A 12,245-nucleotide genomic window follows, 5' to 3' on the forward strand; every position below is an offset into this window, starting at 1 on the left:
ACAAAAGTTGTGTTTTGGGTGTTTTATTATTCTTGTATTTTTTTTATAATGGAGGCCATAAATAAAAAAAATAATCGTAAAATATAATTTTGGAGTATTTCTTCATTCAAATTGTTGTGAAAAGAGCGCATTAGTCACGTAGAAAATACGCTATGGCCATAAGCTCCCTGCTCCGCTCTTTTCTGATGTATCAACTTTTAAACAACTAGATCCACGTACGTCTTTGTTTTCCTCGTCTGAGCTGCATCTGGATCTAAACTGTACGACTGATAGCTCCGTTTTTGTTGCACCAGTAATGTTAGCTTGGGGGTGTGAAGAACTGCAGGCTAGTGGGAGGGTGTGTAAACAGAGAGCTGTCAGAAACGGAGAAAGGAAGGGGGGGGGGGGGCACTGTGCGCTAACATTTCACCCAACAACTCAGTGATGAATTTGTGATGAACTACGGCTGCTCTGCAGAAACTATGTCCTGGAAAACAACCCAGGTTTTTTTATTTGGGCTAAAAACTGCATCATCATAAACAAAAGAAACCTGGGAATGCTTTGAAAATGGACCAAAAGATGATCGGAGTGGGACATTAAAGTCAATCAAATTGTCAATTCACATCTTCAGCGTTTAACAACAGAAGTCTGTTTTAACTTCTGGATGCCTATTGATGCAAAAATGCATGAAACCTCTTTCGGCTCTAAACTTACCTTAATTTAACATCTACTTGAAAGTAAAAGTAATGTGCTTTTCTCAAAGCTGGAATTAAATGTAGGCGTCAAGGAGTTAACTGTTTTACACTTGCCAAAGATAAAAGAGGCGGGAATCCATCTCTCTGCGCGTCTTTATAAATGCACACAAAACAAAAAATAAGATTTTGCCAGAAAATATTTTCAAACTTCGTATGAAACCCTCTGAAAAATCCTCTGCCTCTTGGCCCGACAAGACATTCTGGGTAGTGGGGTTTGTTAGACTAATTTGGGATAAAAACTATGATATGAGAACCTGAACTAACAAGGAAGCACTTGCTAAAAGACAAATAGCATGCGTTATAAATTATTCAGCCAGCTTACAATTATAATAATTAGCAAAAACTTTGTGTAGCAGAAAACTCCTGAACAACCATGGATGATTTTTTTAACCATCACTGCTGTTGCTAAGGATGCTTTAGGAACCAACATGCAGGTTCCAGTTTGGAAGAAAAGTCTTCACTTTTATTTCCACTAAAAGCATCTTCTCTGTAAATGCATCCTGCATTTTATCTTTTTTTATTTATTTATTATTTATTAAAACAAAAATAAAACCTTGGCTGGGATTTTTCACATTTATTTTTACTAAATTGATTAAAGCTTCATCTCTATCATTGAAGATGGGATGGTTCTGCTGTTCCCTGAATTAAGAGGAAAAAAAACATCTGTTCTAAATAATAAACAAAAATGATTTATTAATGTTCAGGTTTTGTTGCTCACATAATGACTGTAAAGTATTGCAGTTTAGGCAGAGAAGAAAACAAAACAATCATTTGTTTTGATCCACACCGATTACTGCCCCCAGCAATGGTTTCACCTTTTCTCCACTGTATTTGGATTTGTTCGTTAACTTCTTTCTTTTACTGAAATGCGAATTATTTTGGGGCTCATTTTGAAAAAAGTTTTTTAAACAAGAGCTAAAGGAAAATTTTTGTTTTTATGTTTTTAACTTCTACACGTTTGGAGACATTCCAAAGTATTTGTGATGTTACAACATAAATGTATCTTCAATGGTTATCTAAACAGAAATTATAGAATTTACCGTTTGGATTGCTCTCCTGGCAGACAGAGGAACACATGCAGTGCCGTAATTTTCCTCTGTAATTGGCTCTGGAAGAGAAGAATGAGAAAAGGACAATAATTAACTTTCAGTAATGTATTTGCTTATTCATAATCCTTCATCTGAATGTGTAAAAATAAAGGTAAAGTGTACTTTACCTGAAAAACAAGTCTTTTCTAAAGAGCAGGTTGAGGTTTTCATCTTCTCCATAAATGCTCCTAAATCAAGTTTGGTCTCTGCTGAACAAGCCAAGACAAACTCGGGGGCATCAACTGAAAGGATGTTCTTCCGTCCTCCTCGGGTTGGCTCCTCCTCCTCGTGCTCCTCAGTGACCACGTCAGGAACTTTACACCCAACAGCCACACCGCCGTCTTCCAGGCTGACCTCCCACACTGACCCCACCCGCTTGATGAAGCAGCATCTCAGCACCTTTTCTCCACCCACTCCAAGCTCTTCTCTAAAGAGTGACACCACCTCTGGATCCAGCATTCTCAGGCCCAGACCTTCAGCATCTCCCAGCATGCAGTGGGTGCTGTAGGCAGGAAGCTGGAGGAAGGACTGCTGGAGTCTGCGCATGTTGGAAACTGGAGCTTCGGCCGTGTTTCCAAAGTCAACAAACTCGATCAGAGCCGTGTGCTCCTCCTGGATCTCTTTCACCACGGCTCGGTACCACGAGGAGTCTTCAGAAAATTCTGCCAGGACCAGATCACCAACATGCACATCCTGGATGGGACTGTCCTTCTGTGTCCACTCTGGATCGTTCAGCTGTTCCACCAGAGAGAACAGTTCCTCCTCTTCATCAATACGCTGCACGTAGAAGCTGAGTGGACTGTTGTAGTGCGAGACGTAGACGTCCACCCTCAGTCCTGCTGTGATTCTGCTGGGAGGAAGTTCTGGGAGCTGAGGGACTTTTCCACCATCCACTTCCTGCTGAGATTCTGTCCTAGACCATTCTGAGAGGACAAACGGCATTAGATTGTTTCTTCAGATCGTTTGACTTTAGCTACATAATCCCAAAAGTTTCTAAATCATTACAGACATTTCTATCATCTTCAAGGAGAAAGTACAGGAAACCGATGCAGCCTGGACAGATCCAATCCTGACAACACTTTCAGAACCAAACAGGCTCTCACACCTTGTTCTGTATAAATACTTCCAAGTAAAGAAGACCAAAAAAACATATAATAAACATTAAAAGGTTCATATCCAACATTTTTGTCATTCTAACCTTCTTATTGTAATTAGTAGTCCCTTTAGGATTTCGCAATATTGCGATCGTACCAATTTCTGTGACCATCACCAGAACTTTGCAGCAAATATTTTTTATGAAAGTAGAACTAAACGCTTCTGTTTTCATGTTGGCGCACAACCAAAGTTGATCATTAATGAGAACGTCTGTTCAACCATTCTATCCATCTTCTGAACCCGCTGAATCCCTCACAGGGCAATAAGGCTTCCTGGAGCCTATCCCAGCCGCTGCAGGACAAAGGGAAGGATACGTCCTCCGCTGCAGCATCACATACCCACAACAGTCATCAGAAAGTTGAGTACAAACAATGCAGGTGTGTGTGTGTGTGTGTGTGTGTGTGTGAGAAACAAATTTAATTTTAAATTCAAACCACTCCACAGAAAAATGGAAGCCAAGATGAAATATTGGCCAAAAAAATGTATAGAAACTAAAATAAGGCTATGTGACCAAAAGCCACATTTAACTTTAAATTACCGTAAACTAAAATATTTGTACTTTTTTTTGGTTGTTAAAACAAGAGAAACTAATACAATCTCAGAGTGCAAACTATTTCTCTCTGGTTGATTTTTCACTATTCTATATAAATATATAGTTTTAGTCTCTTCTGTGTTATATTTACTAAACATGAAGCTTTTACAGATTTATTTTAGTTTTCTTGTGCTTTTGAACAAACATGAAAAAACACACGTGATTAAACCCATGACAATGCCAGGTGACATCAGGATAGCAGAAAAACCTCAGAAATGTGTTCTGTGGTCCACTTGGTCTGGGTTATATGGTACATTCTCTTCATTTTAGGAAAAAGAGGTCTGAGTTCTTCTGAGTTAATATAAAGCAGTTTAATGAGGATTTTTACTAATGCTAAGCATTTCTTACGGGATTAAATATATTTGCAATTTAACAAACTGTGGGGGAAAACTACTGTTTCTAAGGAGTACATCCTCCAATAGCCTTTATACAAAAATTCTAATGCAAAAATATCCTAACTTTTATCACAACTTTCTAAAAAATAAAAAGCTGACTCCACTTCAGGTTTTTGTGTCGCAACATTTACAAAAAATGCCTGCTGGATCCTTAAGGACCGTAGACTCTATTCAGGTTTGTGTTGGTCCTCTATGCTTTTAGAATTAGTGTTTGTGTTAGAATAACGTCTGCTTCTACAGTGTCATACCGGTGCCGACATCTGCTGAAGGCCTGCCCTCCACACAGGGACGCTGGCTGCTCTCAATCTGAACACAAACATTTTCATCCCAAACATCCAGAGACAAAAAATGACACAAAATGATCCGTTAAAGGTCAAACATTCTCATACCTCTAAAGCAAAAAAAGACTTAAACAGGTTTTTCAAAATTACTTGTTTCAAGATTTTGAAAACACAAGTTAAGAGTAAAATGTTGGTCTATGTTTTGGCTTTTACCTTTTCTGAAACATCCAATAGTGTTTGTGATGTCGCTTGGGGATTCGCTTTTTGAAAGAACTTAAGAGAAGTGCAAATAACACACAAACATCCAATAAATCAAATGTATTCAGAATACATAAATTCATCTTTAACTCAACAATAACTTCAGTTTATGATTGTCGGATCATAGTTTACCAATTGGATTGCTTCTTTAGCAGTCATAGGAGCCCTGGAAGTGCCTCTATCTTCCTTTATAAATAATTCTGGAGGAGAAGAATGAAAGCAAAAACTAAAGCAAAAGCAATAATCCCACTACTTTAATAATGTATTTGGTTGTTAAAAAACATTAAAGTGTAAAAGTGAAGGTAATGCAGTCTCACCTGAAAAACTTTTCTTTTTAACTGAACAAGCCAAGACAAACTCGGGGGCATCAACTGAAAGGATGTTCTTCTGTCCTCCTCGGGTTGGCTCCTCCTCCTCGTGCTCCTCAGTGACCACGTCAGGAACTTTACACCCAACAGCCACACCGCCGTCTTCCAGGCTGACCTCCCACACTGACCCCACCCGCTTGATGAAGCAGCATCTCAGCACCTTTTCTCCACCCACTCCAAGCTCTTCTCTAAAGAGTGACACCACCTCTGGATCCAGCATTCTCAGGCCCAGACCTTCAGCATCTCCCAGCATGCAGTGGGTGCTGTAGGCAGGAAGCTGGAGGAAAGGCTGCTGGAGTCTGCGCATGTTGGAAACTGGAGCTTCGGCCGTGTTTCCAAAGTCAACAAACTCGATCAGAGCCGTGTGCTCCTCCTGGATCTCTTTCACCACGGCTCGGTACCACGAGGAGTCTTCAGAAAATTCTGCCAGGACCAGATCACCAACATGCACATCCTGGATGGGACTGTCCTTCTGTGTCCACTCTGGATCGTTCAGCTGTTCCACCAGAGAGAACAGTTCCTCCTCTTCATCAATACGCTGCACGTAGAAGCTGAGTGGACTGTTGTAGTGCGAGACGTAGACGTCCACCCTCAGTCCTGCTGTGATTCTGCTGGGAGGAAGTTCTGGGAGCTGAGGGACTTTTCCACCATCCACTTCCTGCTGAGATTCTGTTCTAGACCATTCTGAGAGGACAAACTTTGTTTCAGGAGAAAGATCATCAGATCTTTGATTCCCTGAAACTTCTGCATTCTTAGAAGCTGTGTCTGGTTTGGTATTATTTGACGTCCTTTGATGTGGAGGTTTGTACAGCTCCGATGGAGCGCGTCTCATCTTTTTCATACTATCACAAAAGCCATTTTCATTCTTCTCTGAAGACTTCAGGTTCACACTTGGACGATTACTACCCAGAACCCCAGCACACACAGAAAAACTGCTCTTAGATGCGGCTTGCTCTGAAAAACCTCTTGCTGTCCTCAGAGTTTGTTCCTCTGGAGGCTGAAAATCTTTATGACTCTGTTGTTTCTTCTGAGCTTTATTAAGAAACATGTTCTTTATGTCAAAATTGATCTGAGAGTTCCCATGGTACAACTCAACTAGCAACTTCCCATCAGGCTCTTTGGCCACAACTAACCCCTTAAATTTGCAGCCAGCCACGGCAGAAGCAAACCACTGGTCCGCCTCGCTGGAAACATCAGGAGGAACATCTGCGAGGCCACAGAGCACTGCTTGTATGGGCACAGACAGTATGTCATTGGCTTCTTTAGGAATTGGGATCAAGTCGGATTTGTCCACCTCAATCGTGTCACCATAATCAACAAAGTGAACCAGTAGAGCTGGCTTTGTTTGCTTAATCTGAGCCCTGTACCACTGCCCATCTGTGTACTTAGCAAAGCACAAAGATGCAAAGACTTTTGGAAACTTCACCTTCAGGAGCTGATTGCACAGACTGTTCAGCTTCATCGAGAGTTCTTTTATCACATCCTGGTTCTTGTCCAGATGACAGTAGAAGTGGTTGACACTATCCACACACGTCACAGTCACTTGCTCTTCTGTCCCTACTTTGATGTTGTGGGTGGAGTAGTAGTACGTGCACAGACTGGCCGACTGGCCGTTGGGTTTCTGTGGAGGTGGGCTTGAAACGAGATTGGCCATAATGCTGCAAATACTCTCGAAGGGGGTCTCTAGGTCCACAACATTATAAAGGGTTCTCTGCTTATTGTACATGACAGCGTACACTGTGCATTTCAGAATCCCAAAGTTGGATGCAGCAGTTTTGACAAAGTTCAAGAACTTTGCTTTAGCCTCTTCCTTCCAGTTGTTGACTAGAGTCGTGGGATCTGTGAGATTTAACAGGCTGCATCGGAAAGCTTGGCCATCCAGAGTCAGGAATTCCGGGCTGATCTTCCTCAGCGCACTGATGGAAACAGTCTCCGTGTGTCCGTAGTCGACAAACAGCACGTCCACGTGTGGCGTTTTGTGTCTGCGAACCACAAGGGCTCTGTACCACATTCCATTGCTAGGATGTTGAGCTACACATGAAGTTTCAGCATCATGCTGGAACTCGCTGTTTGCGTAATGATACTGCAGGTCACCCATGAGCAATTGCAAGTGCTTCATGTTCTGCACCAGCTGACACCAAAAGTCGTTTGGGCTTTCGATGTAGGACACGGTGACTTCCAGGACACTTCCGATGCTAAACATGCGGGCTTTAAAGAGAGGGGCTTCCTTGATGCCAAAACCACCTTTGGTCTGAGGCTGGACTTTATCGTCTCGGCATGCTGGGAGATTTCCATTAACATGTGCTGGAGGCATAACAACCGATGGTTGAATCACCTCAAGCCATTTAGCGTGACCAAAGTTGCACATCAGTCTGCCGACATCCTGCTCACTCTGCGCATTGGGATCGGTTAGCTGGACAACATATCCATCTGCATTTTTTGCTTTTACTTGTATGTTAAGCAACTTGTCAATGACTACTTTGGTGAAGAATTCCGTCGCACTGTCATTCCACCTCCCATCTGTCGGTCCAACACTGGCCAGGGTGCACTTCAGTGCTAACTTTGGCAGCTCTTTGAACTCTGGAGGGAGGCTTCTGATGTCATTCTTGTCGACCACTTCTGTGTTTCCATAGTCTACAAAGAATACTTTGACTTTTGCGTTGCCAACTTCACACACAGACACTCTGTAGAAATTGTCGTCTTTTGCCTTAGCGACACAGTAGAGTCCAACAATTAGATCCTTCACATCTGTGTTTACTGAACCTTTGTGCAGGTGGCAGATGTTGTCCAACAGCTTGTCCAACTCTTTTCTGTAGGTCTCCGTTTGGATCCAAAACTCTGACGGACTGATTACGTGATGAACAACTGCCAAGTGTGATGAGTTCAGGGGGAGGTTATCCAACAGAAAACACTCATCTCCGTTTCTTACATGGTTTTCTCTGGTTGTCTCTGGTGTCAGATGCTGCTTGGTAGATGTTATGCTTTGGATGGAATACCTTGCAACTGTTTTATCCCCCTCAAGCAGACAGCCTTCCCTGGAACCAAACAACTTGTTCAGGTTTGTGTTGTGATCTCCATAGAGTGTTACAGAGTAAACTCCCTCAGAGATGACATGATACTGAAAATGGGCAGAGACTGTCTTGTGGAGAAGGAGGGATCTGAGGAAGTTGATTTGCCTGACTTCCCATCCTGAACCTTTGTCCGTAATTCCATGGAGCGAGCAGCTGTAGGTGAACACTGGCATCCTGAAGAACTCTGCAGGCAGCTCTCTGATGTTCTCCACAGGAACAAACTGCTTGGTTCCATAGTCGACATTCAAAACTTCCACCAAAGCATTGGTTGGAAACAGCTGCTGTACAACAGAGCGATACCACTGGCCGTCATTTCCTTTTGCAGCATACGGGCAGCCAATCATTTCAGGACACAGGATGCAACGGACCCTTCTGCCTTCGCAACTCTGTGTGAGTTTCTCTGAGAGTCTTTTTAGTTCCTTTGAGAAGATCTTCAACTGGCAAAAAATTCTCTTTGGACTAATGACCTCTGTTACTGTGACAGCTGTCGTGTTTTCCACTGACAGCTCTGGATATACAAATAGCTCCTGCTTTTGCTGCCCATGGATTGCTTCTCTGAAGAGCTGCATCGTCTCTGGAGGTGCCTCTCCCCCACTTGGAGATTTCAGGGTCAACAGAACAAAGTCCAGGAACATGGCTGGAGAAAGTTTCCTTGCAAACCCCATCTCGTACATTTGTGTAGAAATACTGGGGATGTGCAGCAAAAAGATTTTGTGCGACACCAGAATGTCCTGCACATGTGCTGCCACAGATTTCCCGGTAAAAGATTTTAAATACTCTTGCGCCATTGGAGACCATCTCTTCTCCTGTGCCCGGGGTAACACATTAGCCAGCACACAAAATTCAACTTCAGGAGGCACCTGAAAGTACTCCTTCTTACCCCATGCTAGCATGCTGGTGGTGGCACTGCAAGTTATTCCTTTGTCAATAAGGAATACTTGGTAATTAAAGCCATTTCTTGACACTATTCGAGATCTGTGCCAAGTATCGTCTATCTTAACCAAACACTGGTCACCAGGATTCCCTTCCAGTTCCTTAAAAACTGCTCCAGGAGACTGAATGTTACTTGCAATGTGCTGATAATCTGCTTTGCTCTGCTGGCTAAATTTGGCCCAGAACTCCACAAGCACACAAAGAGGATGCAAGTGAACCCTCGTGATCACGGCCGTTACATCCGACCCTTGCATAGGCATACCCTGGATGGAAGACATTCCGGAAGCTTCATGAACTTTTGCTTCTAGTGTTGTGTGCTAGATTGTAACCTGGAAAGCAACAAAAATAAGGGAGAGGAAGGACTGTAAAGGATTTGAAATTTTTGGACAAACGAATAAAGCTGCAAAACATGTTACTGTAATATATTTACGAAGAGAATGTGTTGCTTATTTTAAAAGGGAAAAAATCAGAGCTAAAAAGTATAAAAGAAAAGTCCAGTTTTCCTATTTCAAATCACATTTTTTATGTTTGAACGACAGAATTTTCTTTATTTCTGATGGAGGACATACAGTCAAGACCATAAATATTTGGAAAATTTAGTTTCTGTACATTACCACAGTGAGTTTTAAATAAAACAACTCAGATGCCATTGAAGTGCAGACTTTCAGCTTTTATTCCATGGGTTGAACAAAAAGATTGCATAAAAATGTGAAAAACTAAAGCGTTTTTTAAAGACAATCCATTCATTTCGTCGGCTCGTAAGTAATTGGACAGATGACTGAAAACAGATAACTGAAAACAAAATGGTCATTACTAATATTTGGTTGAAAACCCTTTAATGGCAATGACAGCCTGAAGTCCTAAACTCATGGACATCACCAGATGCTGGGTTTTCTCCTTCTGAATGCTCTGCTAGGCCTTTACTGCAGCAGCTTTCAGTGACTGTTTGTTTGTGGGCCTTTCTGTCTGAAGTTTAGTCTTCAGATCAAGATCATGTGACTGATCATGTGACTGCCATTCAAGAATATTCCACTTCTCTGCTTCAATAAACTCCTGAGTTGCTTTGGCTGTAAGTTTTGGGTCGTTGTCCATCTGTATTATGAAATGCTGCCCAATCAGTTTGGCTGCATTCACCTGGATCTGTGCAGACAGTCTGTCTCTAAACACCTCAGAATTCATTGGGCTGCTTCTGTCCTGTGTCACATCATCAATAAACACTAGTGTCCCAGTCCCACTAGCAGCCATGCACGCCCAGACCATCACACTGCCTCCACAGTGTTTTACTGATGATGCAGTGTGCTTTGGATCATGAGCTTCTCCACGCCTTCTCCATACTTTTCTCTTGATATTCATTTTGGTAGAGGTTGATTTTGGTTTCATCTGTCCAAAGAATGTTTTTCCAGAACTGTGCTGGCTTTTTTTAGATGCTTTTTAGCAAAGTCTAATCTAGCCTTCCTATTCTTGAGGCTTATGAGTGGCTTGCATCTTTCAGTGTACCCTCTGTATCTACTTTCATGCAGTCTTCTTTTTGGTAGATTTGTGTATTGATACGGCTACCACCTGGAGTATATGTAAAAATATGTTTTTGTGTCCACTGTCTGTGTCTTTGGTCCATTGTCTATACTGTCTACTGAACAAGTTCATTGAACATTGGTTCATTATTTTTTAAACTTTGCATTTGTCTTTGTTATTGTCGTTACCCCCTGTCGTCTGACTATGTCTTCAGGAAAGTCCTTAGCAACCGTTGCTAGTGTCATTAGTTACGTTTCCCCATGTAGTGTCGTTAGATCTTGTCGTTTTTCAAGTTTTGCCCCAAAGTCGTCAGAAAAGTCCTTTGTACGGGCGATAAATTGTTTCCTGTACTCCCACGGAACGAAAAATAATTTTTCATTAAAGCCGCGTTAACCATGACTAAAAAGTTTTTTTAAATAAATTTGATTGATATTCCCGCAAACGCACATTGCCAGAAAGGGGGGGGGGGGCATGCGTACAACGCTTTCCCGTTCGCGAAGCAACTCTTTCCAATTGTTTCAAGTTCTGAGTATGGCTTCAATTAAATCTGGTGATTAAACTATTATTTAAGTCTTTTAAAAAAATAACTGATCTTTATCAAACATGTCACAAATCGGTTCGATATACGAGGAACAGACGGGCCAAAATCTTTGACTGGATTTTGATCTCTTTTTAATTTGTTATGTAGTTATTTGACCATGACGTGGCGCTCTGGGGACCAGTATAATGCTATTTTGGGCGCCTCTGCTCCTCTTTTATCCATCAGATTTGTAACATGTTTAAAAAGATCAGTTATTTTTCAAAAGACTTTTAAATAAGTTTCATCAGCAGATTTAATTGAAGCCATACTCTAAATACCTTAAAACTATTGGCAAGTCGCTTCGGGGACGCGAAACTGTTGTACCAATGTACGCATGAACCCCCCACCTTCTGGCAATGTGCATTTGCAGGAATATCAATAGGATTTTTTTATTTTTTTTAAACACGTTTCTTTCCGTTCCGAGGTAGTACAGGAAACAATTAACCGGCCATACAAAGGACTTTTCTGACAACTTTGGCAAAATTTGAAATTCGACAAGTTGTAAGGACACAACATGGGGAAACGACGTAGCTAACGACACTAGCAAGTATTAAGCATAAAGCAAGCATATACATCACTAAGCAAATACAAAGTAATGATCAAAGAAGCATGGGCACGGAGAAGATATTGCTTAGTAGTACATAGACATGCACCAATATTCAATGAACTTGTTTAATAGACAGACAATGCACCCAAAACATAGGCAGTGGATGCAAAAACAAAAACATATTTTCATATATTTGGCACAAATGGAACCTCATACTGGAGTGTTGTTCACTTGGTAGGCTGTTGTGAACGGGTTCCTCTTCACCATGGAAATGATTCTGCAATCATCCCCCACTAGTGTCTTCCGTGGACGCCCAGGTCTTTTTATGTTGCCGAGTTCACCAGTGCTTTCTTTCTTTCTCAGAATGTACCACACTGTGGATTTTGCCACTCCTAATTCTGTAGCAATTTCTTGCATGTTTTTTCTCCTGTTTTCTCAGCTTAATGACGGCTCCTTTCACCTGCATGGACAGCTCCTGACTGCATGTTTGTTCAATGCAAAATCTTCAAAATGCATGCACGAGTCCTCTAATCAACTCCAGGCCTTTTATCTGCTCCACTCATAAGGATATAGCAAGGGAATTGCCCACACCTGCCCATGCAATAGCATGGAAGTCAATTGTCCAATTACTTACGAGCCCATGAAATGAAGGGATTGTGTTAAAAAATGCTTTAGTTTTTCACATTTTTAGGCAATCTTTTTGTTCAACCCATGGAATAAAAGCTGAAAGT

This window comes from Oryzias latipes, chromosome 24 (assembly GCF_002234675.1).
Source record: "Oryzias latipes chromosome 24, ASM223467v1".
Taxonomy (NCBI): Eukaryota; Metazoa; Chordata; class Actinopteri; order Beloniformes; family Adrianichthyidae; genus Oryzias; species Oryzias latipes.